Source organism: Oryx dammah, unplaced genomic scaffold (genome assembly GCF_014754425.2).
Source record: "Oryx dammah isolate SB20612 unplaced genomic scaffold, SCBI_Odam_1.1 HiC_scaffold_5, whole genome shotgun sequence".
NCBI lineage: Eukaryota > Metazoa > Chordata > Mammalia > Artiodactyla > Bovidae > Oryx > Oryx dammah.
In genome coordinates this window covers 71895900-71915461 of record NW_024070189.1, presented here as the reverse complement: position 1 = coordinate 71915461, position 19562 = coordinate 71895900, and the positions used below count along the sequence as shown (strand labels likewise).

General features: G+C 38.7%; 1 long non-coding RNA gene across 1 annotated transcript; it reads left to right on the top strand.

Moving 5' to 3' along the window:
* Positions 1-106: 106 nt before the first annotated feature.
* Positions 107-9803, top strand: LOC120863881. Its single transcript, XR_005721099.1, has 3 exons — positions 107-329; positions 6582-6670; positions 9747-9803. It is a non-coding gene; the product is annotated as an uncharacterized LOC120863881 (long non-coding RNA).
* The last annotated feature ends 9759 nt before the right edge of the window (positions 9804-19562 follow it).

Below are 19562 nucleotides of genomic sequence, written 5' to 3'. Positions count from 1 at the left end.
GTCGCCTCTCAGCGGCCACAGGAGGGCGGCAGCAGGACGGCGGCGCAGCCCCAGGGGCCCGGGGCCGCGCTACCCGCTCGCGGCCACCAGCGCGCGTCTTCAGGACGCAGGACTGGCGCAGCTCCTGCCGGGTCCGGAGGCGAAGCAGATGGGACCAAGCGACCATCGCGTGTACAGGGTCACCGCAGGCTGGCAGCCCGGATTTCGGGAGCACCGAGGGGGTGGTCGCAGCGCAACCTGGCCCCTCCTGATTCATTCTGCACAAGTTTCTTCTCCAAGGCTCGGCGGGTGTTATGAAGCCCCGTTATCAGGAAGGAGCCCTTGGAGGGGTAACGTTAAGACCCACCGCTTTATTGCATTCTTCCTGCAAGTCCAGGGTCTTCCCCACAAGGCCTTGTTGTTTCCGTACATTTCTTATGCATTTCCCTTCATTTGGAGGCTTCAGCTCAGGCCACCAGAGTTTGTGTGACCTGACGGGGTCTCTACTTGGAGGCTGGATCCCTTCAATGTCCCTTGCTTCCCTGGTTGCTCAGACGGTAAAGAGTCTGCCTGCAATTCAAGAGAACCGGGTTCAATCCCTGGGTCGGGAAGATCCCCTGGAGAAGGACATGGCAACCCTCTTCAATATTCTTGCCTGGAGAATTCCGTGGACAGAGGACCCTGGCGGGCTATAGTCCATAGGGTCGCAAAGAGTCAGACAGGACTGAAGTGACTTAGCAGTAGCAGCAAGTATGAACCAAATTGAGAAAGGCAAACCCAGTTTATCCAGGCAGCCTACCACTCCTCCACTCAGTCACCCTGAGTAAACAGACTTCAAAACATAGTAAAACCCAAGCTCTGGCCATGGGGAGATTACAATCTAGGAGCACAACAGATGAGAAATGGTCAGACATTTTCTCAGAGTGATAGGTGCTGTGACATTTAAACACAGGCTTGGGGGGTGCGGCGGGGGAAGAACCACCATCAGATCTTTAGGATTTTTTTCTTTCTGATTTGAAATTTGAAGGTCAAAAAAGAAAGGAAAGATGAGCCTCCCCTAACGGTGGGTACTCTTAGTGGGTGGGGAGTGGAAGCAAAGTTAAACTGAAGGGCAATCTCAGTTTTGCACAGTAATACTTTCATGCAGGTTTCACTCTTATGATGAAAATATAATCATTTATCAGTAGTGTGGAAAAGAAAGAAACTTCAGGCCCTGCACAACCTGGTGCAAGCTCAGCACCCCACCATCACTCATCTCACTGCTCTTCCTCATTACCCCAGCTGCAGCCTCAGGTGCTGAAAAGACCTGGAAAGGTTCCTAGTTTGCCAAACCAGCCTTAGATGTCAACTCCAGGCTTTGTAGAGGCAGAATGAGTACTGAATGCGCTACGTGCCCTTTGTGATCACCCATGGATGTACTTACTTGGTTCCTGGAGACTTCAATGCCTCTGCCGGCACTCTGCCCAACTAGTTCCTCCTTCCTTCCTGCTCCTTCCTAACGTAACCATCAGCAAAATTAGTTACATGCTTAATTTATACAAGTTACTGGATGAAGCACAAGCTGGAATCAAGATTGCTGGGAGAAATATCAATAACCTCAGATATGCAGATGACACCACCCTTATGGCAGAAAGTGAAGAACTAAAGAGCCTCTTGATGAAAGTGAAACAGGAGAGTGAAAAAGCTGGCTTAAAGCTCAACATTCAGAAAACTAAGGTCGTGGCTTCTGGTCCCATCACTGCATGGCAAATAGATGGGGAAACAATGGAATCAGTGACAGACTTTATTTTGAGGGGCTCCAAATCACTGCAGATGGTGACTGCAGCCATGAAATTAAAAGACGCTCGCTCCTTGGAAGGAAAGTTGTGACCAATCTAGACAGCATATTCAAAAGCAGAGACATTACTTTGCCAACAAAGGCCTGTCTAGTTAAAGCTATGGTTTTTCCAGTAGTCATGTATGGATGTGAGAGTTGGACTATAAAGAAAGCTGGGCGCCAAAGAATTGATGCTTTTGAATTGTGGTGTTGAAGAAGACTCTTGAGAGTCCCTTGGACTGCAAGGAGCTCCAACCAGTCCATCCTAAAGGAAATCAGTCCTGAATGTCCGTTGGAAGGACTGATGCTGAAGCTGAAACTCCAATACTTTAACCACCTGATGTGAAGAACTGACTCATTGGAAAGGACCCTGATGCTGGGAAAAATTGAAGGCAGGAGGAGGAGATGACAGAGGATGAGATGGTTGGATGGCATCACCGACTCAATGGACATGAGTTTGAGTAAACTCTGGGAGTTGGCAATGGACAGGGAGGCCTGGTGTACTGCAGCCCATGGGGTCGCAAAGAGTCGGACACGGCTGAGCGACTGAACTGAACTGAACTGAACTGGTCCAGATCATTCTGCAGCCATGCTTGCTCCTGTGTTAATACATGACTCTTATTCTTAAGAATGAATATTAAAAATTATCATTAAAGTCTGAACTATGTCATATAGCACTTTGTGCTGGAGAGCCTCCATTTCTTGACACTTCCCTAAATATCTTTGTTAATTGCTCAGTCGTTTCTGACTCTTTGTGACCCCATGTCCTGGGATTCTCCAGGCAAGAATATTGGAGTGGGTTGCCATTCACTTCTCAGGGAACTAAATATCTTTGGAGATTTCCAAACACAGTCTGGTTTTCTAATTCTCCACTTTATTATGAAACTCAGCAATGGTCAAGAGACATCAGCTGAGTAAAGATATGAGGCAATCTCACAGAATCTAAATTGCAACTTACAAATTCTGAAGTGGAGATATTTTTAAAATGTTTTTAATGGGAAGTTTCAAGCATGCAGAAGAGAAGAAAGACTGATTTAATACAACTCCACATACCAACACCTGAGCATCAATATTACCAATATATAGTCAGTCTTGTTTCATCCATAACCTTTATTCCTTCCCATGTATTATATAATTTCATCAGTAAATCATAACTTTTTTCTAAAATCTTGTAGTAAAAAACACATAAATTTACAATCTTTACCATTTTAAGTGTACAGTTCAGTAGTGTTAAGTATATTCACATGGCTGTACAATAGACATCCAGAACTTTTTCATCTTACAAAACAAACTCTATACCCATTACACAGTTCCTCACTTTTCCCTCATCAAAGCCCTGGCGACCATCAGTCTACTTTCTGTTAATATGAATTGACTGGTTTAGATAGCTCACAAAGGTGAAATTATAGAGTTTTGTATCCTTATTTCACTTAGCATAATGTTCTTAAGGTTCATCATGTTCTGACAGACGTAGCATGGGTCAGAATTTTCTTCCCTTTTAAGGCTAAATAATACTCTGTAATGTGATACATATATTGCATTTTCTTCATCCATCTGTTCATGGACATTTGGATTGCTTCCACCTTAGTCACTATGAGTAGAGCTGTTGTTCACACAGATGTACAAATATGTCTTTGTGATCCTGCTGTCTATTCTTTTAGATATATACCCAGGAATGGAATTGCTGGATTCTATGGTAATTCGATTTTCAGTTTTTTAAAGAATTGCCATACTGGTTTCCAGAGCTACTGAACCATTTTACATTCCCACTAATAAGCTCTTTTTTTTTTTTTTTTGATTGGTTGATTTCACTTTCAAGGGTTTTTTTTTTCATGTTTTTATTTTGACATATTTCAGTTTACAGGAAATTATAAATAATTCCCATAGGCTTTTCACCATTCTCACCAGATTCTCTAAATGATAAAATTTTATCACCTTGGCTTTATTCTTTTTTTCTTCTCTTTCTCCTAAACTACTTTTCTTCTCTTTCTCCTAAACTAAACTTACTCTGTGTAAGTTGCATACACCATGACCCCTCATCCCTAAATATTTCACTTCACGTTTTCCTAAAAATAAAGACATTCATTTACATCACCACTCTACAATTATAAAAATCAGTGTATTAATTTTGATATAATACCATTATCAAATTGACATAACTTACTCAGATTTCACCAAATGTCCCAATGATGGAGGGAAAGAAAATCCCAAATTATGTGTTGAGGTATTCCACTCAGTTACCGTCTCTGTTTGATTTCCTTCAGTCTGGAATGGTTCTTCTCTTTCTCTGTCATGAAGATGATGTCTTGAAGATTACTAGTCAGTTATTTTGTCCTTCAATTTGAGTTGTCTTTGTTTCCCCCTGGTTAGATTCAGTCTAAACATTTTTGGCAGGAATAATACGATTCAGGCATTAGAATGATAGCTGACAAGTGCTAATCTTCTAGTTCTATTTCCATAAACATTTATTAGTTGGCTTTCTACTATAGGGTGTTTGTTCTGTCTCAAGACTCATAGATTCATTTGATCCAAGTGAATTGTATTAGTAGTGCTTTGCTATCAGTATTTCTTCTGGTGCTCAAATTGTCCAAGATTCGGTCAGTAGGAGCCCCTTTGAGCTGGTTCCCGTGTTTCTAATGTGTGTGTGTGGTCAGTCATGTCCGACTCTTTGCAAACCCATTAGGCTCCTCTGTCCATGGGATATTCCCAGCAAGAATACAGGCTTAACAGTGGCTTAACAGTTCCTCTTCCAGGAGACCTTCCCAACCCAGGAATCGAAACCACATCTCCTATGTCTGCACCATTCTTTGAGCACTTTCTCATTTTCTGGCACAACAAAATATTTCAGGCTTAAGAATAAGTCATTTCTCCATCATCAAAAAGTCTATAAATAATAAATGCTAGGGAGGGTGTGGAGAAAAGGAAACCCTCATACACTGTTGGTGGGGATATAAATTGGTGCAGCCACTATGAAGAACAGTATGGAGGTTCCTTAAAAGACCTAAAAATAGAGTTACCATATGATCCAGCAATCCTACCCCTGGGCATATATCCAGAAAAGACAAAAACTCTTAATTCAAAAAGATTTATGCACCCCAAGGTTCATAGCAGCACTATTTACAACAGCTGAGACGTGGAAACAGCCCAAGTATCAACAGATGATTGATTTAAGATGATGTGAGATATATGTAATTTAGATATATAATGAGATATTAGCCATAAAAAAGAATGAAATATTGTCATTTGCAGCAACATGGGTGGACCTAGAGAATATCATACTAAGTGAAGTAAATCAGACAGAGAAAGACCATAATTATATGATATCACATATATGTGGAATCTGAAAAACAATACAAATGAAGATACAAATATAATACAATATAACAATACAAATATAGATACAAAACAGAAACAAAGAGGCATAGAAAACAATCTTGTGGTTACCGAAGGGGAGAGGGGGAGAGAAGGGATAAATGGGTGGAAGAATAAATTAGAAGCATAGAGTTAACAGAAATATACTGGGCATAAAATAGATAATCAACAAAGATTTACTGTGTAACATAGGGAATAATATTCAGTATCTTGGACGGAGGATGAGATGGTTGGATGGAATCACCAATGGACATGGGTTTGGGTGGACTCTGGGGGTTGGTGACGGACAGGGATTCCTGGAGTGCTGCCATTCTTGGGGTTGCAAAGAGTTGGACACAACTGAGCAACTCAACTAAACTGAGTAAACATCTAGGAACGGAGTTACTGAGTTGTAAGAAAGTGTATGTCTTACTTTACAAGGAAAAGCTAAACTTTTTTTCAGAGTGGTTGTACCATTTCACATCCCACCAGTAAATTATGAGAGCTCCTGTTGCTCCACATCACCAGCAACATTTGGTCTTTTTCATTTCAGCCTTTCTGTTGCGTGTGGTGGTATGTCATTATGGTTTTCATTTGTATTTTCCTGGCAAAAAATAATGTTGCTCATTTTAATGTACTCATTAGCTGTTTGTGTAGCTTCTCTTGTGAAGTGTCTGTTCAAATCTTTTGTCCGTTTTATTATTAGATTGTTTTCTTATTGTTGAATTACGAGTTCTTTATGTTTACTCTAAATTCAAATCCTTCAGTAGATATGGAACTTCCCTGTAGCCATACAGTAAAGAATCTGCCTACAGTGCAGGAGACCCAGGTTCAATCCCTGGGTTGGGAAAATCCTCTGGAGAAGGGAATAGCAACCCGCTCCTGTATTCTTGCCTGGAGAATCCCATGGAGAGGAGTCAGGTGGGCTACAGTCCTTGGGGCAAAGAGCCGTACATGACTGAGTGACCAACACTGCTACTCAGTAGACATATGTGCTGTGAATATTTTCCCATCGCATTTTCATTTTTGCAACTGTGTCTTTTAAAATGCATAACTTTTTAATTTTTATGAAGTTCAGTTTAGCAAATTTTTTTTTTATGGTTCTTGCCTTTTGTGACCTATTTTTAAAATCTTTGCCCTACATCAACATAGCAGTTTTTCTTCTGTTTTCTTCCTGAAGTTTTATAGTTTTATCTTTTATTCTTAGGTCAGTCTGTGATCCATTCCAAGTTAATTTTTATGTAAGGAGTCAGATAAGAATTAAGCTGAATTTTTTCCATATGCTGTACAACTGTTCCAGTTTCATCTGTTGGAAAGATTATATGCTCTACCCTCTACTGAAGTGCTTTGATTCTTTGTTGAACATAAACGTATCATACATATGTGAGCCTATTTCTTGATTCTCTATTTTGTTCCATCTTAGTTCTGCCACCAGGGACGGAACAAGTGCCCTGTGCAGTGGAAGCCCAAAGTCCTAACCACTTGACTCCCAGGAAATTCCCCAAACCTTTCTTAATTTCTAAGGTAAACATTTAATGCTATTAATTTCCTTCTATGTACTACTTTAGCTGCATTTTATCAATTTTGACATATTTTTAATTTTAATTTAATTCAAATAGTTTCCAGTTTCTCTCATGAGTTTTTCCATTGACTTCTCAATGGAAAGTATGTTATTTAATTTGCAAATATTTGGAAGGTTTTACAGTGAATATATTCTATATGATTTCAATAATTTGAAACTATGAGGCTTATTTCACGATACACAGTCTGTCATGAGTTCTTGAAAATATATTCTACAGTTCTTAAAAATAAATATATATCCACATGCTTTACTCTAGAGTGTATTTTATGTCAATTATTTTATGTCAATTTTATGTCAACTAAGTCAAGTTAATGGATAGTGTCACTTGTCTTTTATACCCATACTGCTTTACTTTATATTTGTTCAGTTGATTACTGAGATAGGACTGTTCAAATCTCCAACTGTAGTTATGGATTTGTCTTTGTCTTCTTTTACTTCTATCAGTTTTTGCCTCTCATCATTTTGAGGCTTTTATTATTTTTAGGTGCATACACATTTTGGGTTGTAAGATCTCCTGATGAATTTAAGCCTTTACCATGATGATATAATCCTTTTTATCCTTGATAATGCTCCCTGTTTTGAAATCTATTTTGTTTGATCTTATAGGCATTTCAGCTTTCTCATGACATTATCTTTTCTCATCCTTTCCTGTAAACCTCCTTTACATTTAAAGTGATTTTCTTATTGAAAGCTTATAGTTGAGTCTTGCTTTTATCTAAAAATAATTATTTATCATTATTTTTGACTGCACGGGATCTCCTTTGTGTGTGGAGAGCAGGGGCTTCTCTCTCCTTTCGATGCATGAGCTTCTCATTGCGGTGGCTTCTCTTGTTGCAGAGCATGGGCTCTAGAGTTTGGGCTCAGTAGCTGTGGTTCCTGGGCTCTCGAGCACAGGCTCAATAGTTGTAGCACGCAGGCTTAGTTGCTCTGTGACATGTGGGATCTTCCCAGATCAGGAACTGATCCTGTATCTCCTGCGTTGGCAGACTGATTCTTTACCACTGAGCCACCAAGGAAGCCTGAGTCTTGCTTTTTAAATCCAGTTTGATATGCTCTGCTTTTTACCTGCAATGTTGAAACATTTACATTTAACACAATTTTTAATCTGACTGGATTTAGATTTTGCTATTGTATTTATCTCCTCCCTCCTGCTCTATGTTCTTTGTTTCCTTTTTATTGCCTGAATACTTTTTAGGATTCAATTTTACCTCCATTATTCATTTATTAATTAGGTCTCTTTGAGTATGTTTTTGGTTGTCATTTGCTCATTTGTTTGTGATAGCTCTAGGTTTTATGATACTCATCTTTACCTTATCAGAACTTATCTTCAAATAATGTACTATTACTTCCTGTATAAAAACTTTACAACACTATGCTTCCATTTCTTCCTCTCAGTTTTTGTGCAGTTGTTATTCTACATCTTATTTCTATGTATGGTTTAAACCACACAATATATTAATAATATTTTTGCTTTAAATAGGCAATTGTCTTGTATCCTATTTTTTAAATTATATTAAGTACACAAACCATAAAATTTTCTGTTAATCGTTTTTAAGTATGTGGTTTAGGTCATTAAGTACATTCATTCTGTTGTACAAACCATCACCACCATCCATCTCCAGAACTGTTTTCAGCTTATAAAACTGAAGCTCTAAACCCATACAAAAGGAAAATAACTCTTTTGTTCTCCCCTCCCCCAAGGTCTTGACAGCCACCTGTCCAATGTCTGTCTCTAATTTTGACTACCTTAAGTATTTCTTGTAAGTGGAACCATGAAGTTTTTATCTTTATAAGACTAGCTTATTTCACTTAACATAAGTTTCCTCCCTGTTGTAGCATAAGAATTTCTTTCCTTTTTAAGGTGGAATAATGTTCCATTGTATGTATATATCACAACTTGTTTATCCATTCATCTGCTGATGAACACTCAGGTTGTTTTTAAGTTTTAGCTATTGTAAATAATGCTACTATTAACATGAGTATAGAGAAGGCAATGGCACCCCACTCCAGTACTCTTGCCTAGAAAATCCCATGGATGGAGGAGCCTGGTAGGCTGCAGTCCATGGGGTTGCTAAGATTCAGACACGACCGAGCGACTTCACTTTCACTTTTCACTTTCATGCATTGGAGAAGGAAATGGCAACCCACTCCGGTGTTCTTGCCTGGAGAATCCCAGGGACGGGGAAGCCTGGTGGGCTGCCGTCTCTGGGGTCGCAGACGGTCGGACACGACTGAAGCGACTTAGCAGCAGCAGCAACATGAGTTTGAAAATATCTCTTCAAGACTCTGCTTTCAGTTCTTTTGAATGTATCCCCAGAAGTGGAACTGCTGCACCAATATTACAATTCTATTTTTAATTTTTTGAGGAACTGCCATGCTGTTTTCCACAGTGGCCATACCATTTTACATTCTCACCAACAATGCACAGGGGTTGCAGTTTCTCCATATCCTTGACAATACTTGCTATTTTCTAGTTTCTTTTGTTTTGATAGCAGTCATCTTAATGGGTGTGAATTGGTATCTTGGTGTGGTTTTGATTTGCGTTTCCCTGATGATTAGATGTTGAGCATCTCTTCATGTGCTCACTAGTCATTATGCCTTCATTGGAGAAATGTATGTTCAAGTCTTTTGCCCATTTTTAAGTTGGGTTGTTTGCTTTTTGTTGCTGACTTTTAGCATTTATTTCTGTGTTCTGGATATTCATTCCTTATTATATATTTGATTTGTAAGTAGTTTCTCCCTTTCTGTGGATTGCCTCTTTACTCTGTGGATAGTGTCTTTCAAAGTACAAATTTAAACTTTTTTCATGATGTGCAATGTGTCTATCTTTTCTTTTGTTACCTGGGCCTTTGGTGTCATAGCCAAGAAATTACTGCCAAATTCAATATTAGGAAGCCTTCATCCTCGATTTTCCTCTGAGACTTTTATTGTTTTAGATTTTACACGTGTCGATCCATTTTCAGTTAATTTTTGTATGTGGTATCAGGTAAAGATTCCATTTCGTTCTTTTGCATGTAGACTCTTGAGAGTCCCTTGTACTGCAAGGAGATCCAGCCAGTCAATCCTAATGGAAATCAACCGTGAATATTCACTGGAAGAACTGATGCTGAAACTGAAGCTCCAACACTTTGGTCACTTGATGCGAAGAGCCGACTCATGAGAAAAGACCCTGACGCTGGGAAAGATTGAAGGCAGGAGAAGGGGACAACAGAGGATGAGATGGTTGGATGGCATCACTGACTCAATGGACATGAGTTTGAGCAACCTCAGGGAGATGGTGAAGGACAGGGAAGCCTGGCATGCTGCTATGGGGTCGCAAAGAGTCAGACATGGTTGAGCAACTGAACAACAATGAAAAGCAAAGTTAATCTTCATTAGAGGATGTGCTTCTCCGAGATTTAATGGAGTCACTGAAACTGAACAGAGACATTTCTTAGAAAAAAATTGTCTACTCTGTAGGGACTGGAGGAGGGCTTTCTGGTTGACAATGATATACACATCCCTAAAGATGGAGATGCATCTTGAGGTTTTTGGCATTCTTGGTGCATCCTGGCTGGTGCTGGATGGGACACAGGGTCCCTGGAGGCCATGGAAGGAAGGAGACCTTCACTATTGTTGATCTTGGGAATGCACCATTTTCCTGGGATGTCTGTTTCTGTCTCTGAATTACTTGTCTCTGCTTAAAAATTTCAGCCCCTCAGGGGCCACTGAAGGCTGAGGATCATCCAGCTAAAGGAGCTGCCTGTACTAATGATCCTTTCCTTATGCTCAAACATGAAGTTAACATTTTCTTCTCTAAGATCCACCCAATGCTTTTCTTGTTCTCCTGACTTTCAGCATCTTTATTACCCATAACATAGCCCTCCTTTTTCCTGGGCCTGGGCTGACAGGGCTTGTACAAGAGATGGTCTACCCTTTGCGTTTTCTCCTAGTTAAAAACCAGTGAAACAAATCTTGAGTCCTAGTTCCTTTTATTTTTTTAATTGAAGTAAAACATATAACATTGTATTAGTTCCAAGTGCGTAGCATAATGATTCACTATCTGTATGTATTATGAAATGATCACCACAATAAATCTGTTAACATTTGTACACTGTGCACGCATGCTCAGTCGCTTCTGTCGTGTCCGACTCTGTGCAACCCTTATGGACTGTAGCCCACCAGGCTCCTTTGTCCCTGAGGATTCTCCAGGCAAGGTTACTGGAGTGGGTTTCCATGCCCTTCTAACCTGGATCTTCCCAACCCAGGGATGGAACTGGGGTCTCTTGCATCTCCTGCATTGCAGACAAATTCTTTTAACTGCTGAGCCATCAGGGAAGTGGCTCAGCACTTACATAGTTACAAAATTTTTTCCTATGATAAGAACTTTTACGATCTACTCTTTTGGCAACTTTCAAACCTGCAATACAGTGTTATTAACTATAGTCACTTTGCTATTCATTACATCGCCATGACTTAATTTATAATTGCAAGTTTTTCTTTTTGCCTGTCTTCACCCATTTTATCCTCCTCTCATCAACTCTGGCAACCACCAGTCTATCCTGTACCTGAGTCCTAGTTCCAAATTAGCATTTTGGAGGAGCCTTTCTTTCCCTTCTCTGATGCAAACTGGAGTACTTCCCTCACAGGATCCTCAGTTAATCCCATCCTGGGAAAGTAGCTGTTCTCTATGGCATGAGAGGTCCATATCTTACTTACACTTAAAGTTCTCTTGGTTTGGGGTCTCTTAGGGTCTCACTCCATCCATATGCTGTAAAATTTAACTTTGGGGCACTTACTAGTTCACAGGCTCTAAGGATGTTTCTTAAATCTTTTTAAATTGACACATTCCCCTCCATTTGTTACCTTGCAATTTGTTGTCATTGAAGGAACTGTATTGTTTTGTAGAGTTTATCTCAGTGTAGGTTTATCCATTTGGATTCCTGTGGTATTTAAGTTGCTCTTTGGGACTTTATTACTCAAATTAGTAGTCAGATCTAGAGTAGTGGTTCTCAACCAGGGTTGATCTTACTCCTCAGGGACCATTTGGCAATGTTTAGAGACCTTTTTTAACTGTCACAACTTGTTTTTCAGTCGCTAAAGTCGTGTCCAACTCTTTGCAACCCCAGGGACTGTAGCACACCAGGCTCCTCTGTCCTCCATGATATCCTGGAGTTTGCTCAAATTCATGTCCATTGAGTCAGTGATGCTATCTAACCATCTGATCCTCTGTTGCTACCTTCTTTTGCCTTCAATCTTTTCCAGCATCAGTGTCTTTTCCAGTGAGTCAGCTCTTTGCATCAGGTGGCCCAAGCATTGTCACAACTTGCCAGGGTGCTAATAATAACTAGTAGGTAGGTGGCGCTAGGGGTAAAGAACCTACCTGCCGATACATGAGATGTAAGAGACGAGGGTTCAATCCCTGGGTGGAGAAGATCCCCTGGAGAAGGGCAGGGCAAGCCACTCCAGTATTCTTGTTGCAGAACACTATGGACAGAGGAGCCTGGTGGGCTACAGTCTATAGGGTTGCAAAGAGTTGGACATGATTGATGTGACTTAGCCAAGGATGCTGCTAAATATCTTAAAAGGCACCAAACACCCCCTCACAAAAGGAATCATCCACCCAAAAGAGTTTAGTAAAGCCCAAGTCGAGAAACCACAATCTGGAGACTTAAGTAGATTCCACATGACTTTTTTTGTAAGAATATTTCATATTTCAAACATGATGTTGGGAAATTCCTCTTGCATCACATGAGATATCACATCACATCCAATTGCTCCTTAATGACATTAATGTTGATCAGCAGGTTTAAGTGTTGGTCAGCTCAACTCTTTAATAACAAAGTTTCAGATCAGCTTTTCATCTCAGGTTTTAGCATCCATTGTGATCTTTATCTAAATCAATTACTTTATTTGAAATTGAAGTTGTGGTAATTCTATTCCTCTAAATATTTCTGCATTAGCTGGAAGTTCTTAAAGAACTTTCACTTGTTATCAGTTTGGTTGCCCATAAGTAGAATTCATGGAGGACAGGTAAGACCAAAGTTTGATTGCTTCTCTTAATATACCAGCTTTCAGAAAAATGAAGTGCTGTGCTGGCAATCTCCAAAAGTAGTTAATGAGCTATGGGTTTGTGTTTATTCTCTTTTTAATAGCATAATAAACTCTTGGATTTATATATATTTGATGTGTTTCAATTCATTGTAGGCATTATATTTTTTAAGTACCTCTATTTAGGTATGCTAAGTCGCTTCAGTCGTGTCTGACTCCTAGAGACCCCATGGACTGCAGCCTACCAGGCTCTTCCGTCCATGGGATTTGCCAGGCAGGAGTACTGGAGTGGTTTGCCATTGCCTTCTCCGTTATTTAGGTATAACTGACATGTAATAAGCTGCACATATTTAAAGTTTACAGTCTGAGAAATTTTAACATATGTGTACAGCTAGGAAATCCTCGTTGCAATCAAGATAATGAACATCTCCAATAACATGAAAGATTTATTTGTGCCCTTTGTAATTCCTTTCTGCCTTAACTCCCAGCCTCCTTCCAATCTCCAGGCAATCACTGATGTGTTTTATGTATTGTATTGAGTTTTATGTAAATGCAGTCATGCAATATTCATTCTTTTTTTTACTCAGCATAATTCTTTAAAGATTCATCCATGTTGTTCCATGTATCAATAGTTTATTCCTTTTTATTGTGTTGAGTACTAAAATGTATTCATTCCTTTACCTATTGATAGATATTTGGGTTGTTTCCAGTTTCTGGATATTACCAATAAAGTTGTTATGAACATTTGTGCACAAGGCTTTGTATGAATATATGTTTTCTTTTTTCTTGGGTAAATACTTGAGGCAACATGATTGGATCATAGGCTAAGAGGAGGCTCAACTTTTATTTTTATCATTTAAAGTTTTTATTTTTTATAAGAGTTTTAGATTACAGAAAAATTGTGAAAGTAATACAGAGAGTTCTCATATATGCTATATCCAGTTTCCCCCATTAAGATTTTACATTAATACTGTATATTTGAAACAGTTAATAAAATAATATTGATATACTATTAAATAAAGTTAGTATAATATTTTTATATTTTATTTAAAGCTTTTACCTAGTATTTATGTTGGATGTTTGAGGGACTTCCCTAGTGGTCCAGTGGCTAAGACTCCAAACTCCCAATGCAGGAGGCATTCAATCCCTGGTCAGGGATCAGATTCCACATGCAGCAACTAAGAGCTCACATGCAGAAACTAAAGATCCTGCATGCTATGACTGAGACCTGGTACAGTCAAGTGAGTAAATAAATAAATATTTTTTGAAAATGGATTTCTTATTTTTTTGCATGCATATGCTAAATCACCTCAGCCGTGTCTGACTCTGGGACCCTATGGACTGTAGCCCGCAAGGCTCAGCTGTCCATGGGAATCTCCAGGCAAGAATACTGGAGTGGGTTGCAATGCCCTTCTCCAGGGGATCTTCCTGACCCAGGAATTGAACCTGAATCTCCCGCTTCTCCTGCATTGCAGGTAGATTTTTACATCTGAGCCACCAGGGAAGCCTGGTATTGGAATACGTTCATAAATAAATGTGATGATGTTATACATCATTTTAATGCAAATTTCTCGCTTCATATTTTTTTGCTCATGACATTACTTGCTGTTTATATTAGACTATAAAAATGATGTTAGACAAAAAGCAGATTCCAGCGATTTTTATATTCGAATTCATAATGGGTTGTAAAACAGCAAAGATGATTCTCAACAAAGCAATACATCTGCCCAGGAATTGCTAATGAACATACAGTACAGTGGTGGTTCAAGAAGTGTTGCAAAGGAGACGAGAGCCTTGAAGATGAGGAATGCAGTGTCCAGCCAGCAGAAGTTAACAATGACCAATTGAGCACCATCATCGAAGTTGATCCTCTTATAACTACAAAAGAAGTTGCCAAAGAACTCAATGTCAACCATTCTACAGTCACTCAGCATTTGAAGGAAATTGGAAAGGTGAAAACTCATTAAGTGGGTGCCTCATAAGCTGACCAAAAATAAAAAAATTTTTAAACGTCACTTTGAAGTGTCATCTTCTTTTATTCTATGAAACAACAATTTCTCAATTGGATTGTGATGTGCAATGAAAAGTGGATTGTATGTGACAAACGGCGATGACCAGCTCAGTGGCTGGACCAAGAAGAAGTTCCAAAGCACTTCCCAAAGCCAAACTTGCATCAAAAATTGGTCATGGTTATTGTCTGGTGGTGTGCTACTGGTCTGATCCACTACAGCTTTCTGAACCCCGGCGAAACCATTACATCAGAGAATTATGCTCTGCAAATGAAAGAAATACACTGAAAACTGCAACACCTGCAGCCAGTGTTAGTTAACAGAATGGGCCCATTTCTTCTCCATGATAAAGCACAGCGCATGTGCCCAACCACATGTCACACAACCAGTACTTCACAAGTTAAACGAATTGGGCTACGAAGTTTTGCTTCATCCACCATATTCACCTGATCTCTTGCCAACCGACTACCGCTTCTTCAAGCATCTTGACAACATTTTGCAGAGAAAATGCTTCCACAGCCAGCAGGAGGTAGAAAATGCTTTCCAAGGCTTGTCAAATCCTGAAGCATGGATTTTTTACACTATAGAAATAAACAAACATTTCTCATTGGCAAAAATTTGTTGATTGTAATGGTTCCTATTTTAATTAATAAAGATGTGTTCAAGCCTAGTTATAATGATTTATAATTCACGGTCCAAAACCACAACTACTTTTGTATCAACCTAATACTTTGTAGTTTCTAACTAAAGCCTCTCATCAGATATGTAATATGCAAATATGTCCTTCCAATCTTTTTTTTTTTTTTGGCTGTGAGATCTTAGTTGCCCAACCAGGGATCAAACCTGGGTCCCCCACCCCCAGTCTTGGAAGCATGGAATCTTAACTTCTGGACCATCAGGCAAGTCCCATATCTTCTTATTTTCTTAACAGTACTTTGAAGAGCAGAAATTTTACATTAGGATGAATTGTAATTTATCAGTTTGTTTTCTTTATGGATCATACTTTTGTATTATATATAGAGAGAAATATTTGCCTAACCCAAGATCACAACGTTTTTTCCTTAACTTTGAATCTTATTTATTTATTTATGACTGTGCTTGGTCTTCGTTGCTTTGCTTGGACTTTGTCTAGTCGCACCAAGCAGGAGCTACACTTTATTGCCGTTCATGGGCTTTCCGTTGCAGTGGCTTCTCTTGTTGTGGAGCACAGCTTCCAGGGCATATCGGTTGCAGCATGTGGGCTCACTGGCACATGAGTAAGTGAGGGCTGCAGTGTGGGCTTGGGCTGCAGTAGTTCTGGCTCACGGGCTCTAGAGTGTAGGTGCGCAGGTTGTGCTCACTAGTTGTGCTCACAGGCTTCGTTGCTCCTCGGCTTGTGGAATCTCTTGGACCAGGGATTGAACCCATGTGCCCTGCATTGGCAGGTGGATTCTTATCCACTGAGCCACTAGGGAAGCTCCACAAAGATTTTGTCTGATGTTTTCCTTCTCTAGTTTTGTTTTATATCTAAGTCTATAAACAAATTTCCCTGAATGACACACTTTCTGAAACCCATATATCTATTAAAGAAATAAAACTTGTAGTTAAAAATCTTCCTATATAAGAATGAGTGCTTTTGCCACTTCTAGTCAACATTGAACTAAACGTTCTGATCAGAATAGTTGGGCAAGAAAAATAAATAAAAGACATCCAAATTAGAACAGAAGATGTGAAATGACCTCTATTCACAGGTGAAATGATTTTATATATCAAAAATCCTTAAGTTTACACATCAAAAAACTTTTAGAGCTAATAAATGAATTTATCAAAGTGTTAGGGTTCAAGGTCAACAAGCAAAAAATAGTTGTATTGTATATCAACTACACTTCAATTAAAATAAATTAAAAAAAAACAGTTGTATTGCCATACACTAGCAATGAACAATCCAAAAATGGAATTGAGAAAACAATTTCATTTACCAGAGAATCAAAAAAATAAAGTGCTTAGGATAAAATTAACAAAAGAAGTACAAGACTTGTACCCTGAGGACTACAAAATATTGCTGAAACTAAAGAAGTCCTACATAACTGGAAAGACATGCAGTGTTCATGGATTGAAAGACCTAATATTGTTAGATGGCAGTACAGCCCAAAGTGGTCTACAGATTCAATGTTACTACTATCAAAATTCCAGTGATTATTTTGCAGAAATGGAAAGGTTGATCCTAAAATCCAGATGGAATCTCAAAGAACCATGAATAGCCAAAACAATCTTGAAAAAGAAAAACAAAGTTGAAGGGCTCAACCTTCCCAATTTTATAACTTACTACAAAGCTACAGTAAAAGAATGAGGTATTGGCATAAAGATAAATTAACAGAAGAGTATTGAGAGTTCAGGAATCAATCCATATATCTATCATCAATTGTTTTTGAAAAGGGTGCCAAGATATTCAATAAGAGAAGACTAACTTCAACAAATGGTGCTGGAATCACACAAGGATGTTGCTATCCACATGTAAAAGAATGAAGTTGGACACTTGCTTCATAAAATATGAAAAAGTAACTGAAAATGAATCAAAAACTTAAATGTAAGAACTAAAACTATGAAACTCTTAAATCTAAATATAAATCTTCATGACCATGTATTTGGCAATAAATTCTTAGAGATCACCCCCCAAAACACAAACAGCAAAAGAAAAAAATAATGAACTTGACTTCATTAAAATTAAAATCTTTTGTGCACCAAAAGATACTATCAAGAAAGGGAACATACCACCAACAGAAAGGGAGGAAATATCTGCAAATCACACATCTGATAAGGATCTAATATCCAGAATGTATAATAAACTCATATAATTCAACAACCAAAAGACAAACAACCCAATTTAAAAATATGCAAAGGACATATTTGGATGGACATTTCTCCAAAGAAGACATAACCAACAGTCACATGAAAAGAAGCTTAACATCATTAGTCACTAGGGAAATGCAAGCTGAAGCCACATGAGATGCCACTAGAATGGCAATAATTTTTTTTTAAAAGGAAAATGTGTTGGCCAGGATGTTGCATAATTGGAACCCTGACACATTGCAGGTGGAATGTAAAATAAGACAGCCTTTGTGAGAAACGGTTTGGTTGTTCTTCAAAAAGTTAAACATAGAAATGCCATATGACATAGAAATTCTACTCCTAAGTATATATCCAAAAGAATCGAAAATAGGTACTCAAGCCAAAAGTTGTTTACAAATATTCATAACAGCACTATTAACGATAGCAAAAATGTGGGAACAACTTGAACTTTTGTTAACTGACAAATGTATAAACAAAATGTGGTATATCCATATAGTGGAATACTATTCATCAATACAAAGACTGAATTGCACACTATAAAATGATTAAAATGGTCAATTTTATGTCATTTTAAAGAATCAATTCAGGTAATTGATCACATTAACAAAATCAAGCGAGGAAAAACCATATGATCACCTCAATGCAGAAAAAGCCTTTGATTAAATTCAGCATCTTCCTAATTGAAACTGTTAGCAAGCTAAGAATTGAAGGGAACTCCCTCAACCTGGCAAAGGACAGCTATGAAAAACTTTCAGTTAGCATTAAATACAGTGGTGAAAGACAACACTTTTCTTCTATGGTCAGGGATCACACAAGGATGTTCTCATTCAGCACTTCTATTCAATATTGTACCAGAGGTTCTATATTTCAAACCAAGAAGTTAAATTATCTTTATACACATATATAGACAGTATGATTACTCTATGTAGAAAAATAGATTCTACAAAAAAGCTACTAGAGCTAATACCTGTGTTCAGCTAGTATACAGGATACAACATCAACATACAAAATGAATTGTATTTTTACATACAAGCAATGGCCAAGAGGAAATTGACATTTTAAAATGTCATTTACAATAGCATCAAAAATATTAAATATTTAGAGATAACTCTAACAAATAAAATGAAAGACTTGCACACTAAAAACTACTAAATATTGCTGAGAGAATGAGAGAAGTTAAGATTTAAGTAAATTGAGAGATAATTCTTTGTTCATTGATTAGAAGACTCAATAGTAAGATGTAAATTCTCCTCATATGAATCTATAGAGTCAATGCAGAGGCGGTCCTAAGACGGCGGAGGAATAGGACGTGGAGCCACTTTCTCCCCCCCAAATTCATCAAAAGAACATTTGAACGCTGAGTAAATTCCACAAAACAACTTCTGAATGCCGGCAGAGGACATCAGGCACCCAGAAAAGCAGCCCATTGTCTTCAAAAGGAGGTAGGAAAAAACATAAAAGATAAAAAGAGAGACAAAAGAGGCAAGGACAGAGATCCATCCTGGGAAGGGAGTCTTAAAAGAGAAAAGTTTCCAAACACCAGGAAACACCCTCACTGGTGAGTCTGTGGTGAGCCTTGGAACCTCAGAGGGCAGCATAACCAGGAGGAAAAATAAATAAATAATTAAAACCCACAGATTATGTGCCCAATGGTAACTCCCAGTGGAGAAGCAGTGCAGACGCCCGCATCCGCCACTAGCAAGCAGAGGCTGGGCAGGGAGGTGCGGGCTGCATTGCTTAGAGTAAGGACTGGGCCTGAATGCCCCGAGGGCAATCTGAAGGAACTAACTTGAGATAGCAAACCAGACTGTGGGATAGCTATCCTGCGAAAAGCCCTAACCTAAGACATCCATCCACTGGATCATAGAAAAAGCAAGAGAGTTCCAGAAAAACATCTATTTCTGCTTTATTGACTATGTCAAAGCCTTTGACTGTGTGGATCACAATAAGCTGTGGAAAATTCTGA